Here is a 461-nt window from a genome sequence, read left to right as displayed (position 1 = left end):
GTGAAAGTATGAAATCTTTTGGGACATGGGTCTTTTGATGCGATTAAGTTTATGTTAGCGTTAATTTTACTGGTAGTCAATGTGAAAAGCACGCAGGAAGCAAAAAGAGGCTAGTCACTCGGGCCGGTGAGGGATATATACTAGGTTTCTCGCTTCAGTAAAGTAAAAAGAAAAAATAAACGTACCGTTAACGTCTCCCCGGCGGGGAATCGAACCCCGGTCTCCCGCGTGACAGGCGGGGATACTCACCACTATACTACCGAGGACTGACGAGAAACCGTCATCAATTTAGCACTTTCATTACAGATAATATATTCCGCTATGTCATTAACTGCTTGCACTTGTTTTCAGATATGAAGTTCATTTGTTTTAAATAAGTACGACTGCTGAATCTTACTGACAAGTTTTTCGAGCAATCTCGCTTGCATTCGTTCTAATTCGATAGACGCGAAATATTATGA

General features: G+C 41.2%; 1 non-coding gene across 1 annotated transcript; it reads right to left on the bottom strand.

Annotated features, from left to right (window-relative positions):
* Positions 1-194: 194 nt before the first annotated feature.
* On the bottom strand, positions 195-266 carry Trnad-guc (transfer RNA aspartic acid (anticodon GUC)). The gene has a single exon. It is a non-coding gene; the product is annotated as a tRNA-Asp (tRNA).
* Positions 267-461: the final 195 nt, after the last annotated feature.

This window comes from Octopus bimaculoides, unplaced genomic scaffold (assembly GCF_001194135.2).
Source record: "Octopus bimaculoides isolate UCB-OBI-ISO-001 unplaced genomic scaffold, ASM119413v2 Scaffold_131756, whole genome shotgun sequence".
Lineage (NCBI taxonomy): Eukaryota > Metazoa > Mollusca > Cephalopoda > Octopoda > Octopodidae > Octopus > Octopus bimaculoides.
This window is presented reverse-complemented; position numbering and strand designations above follow the sequence as displayed.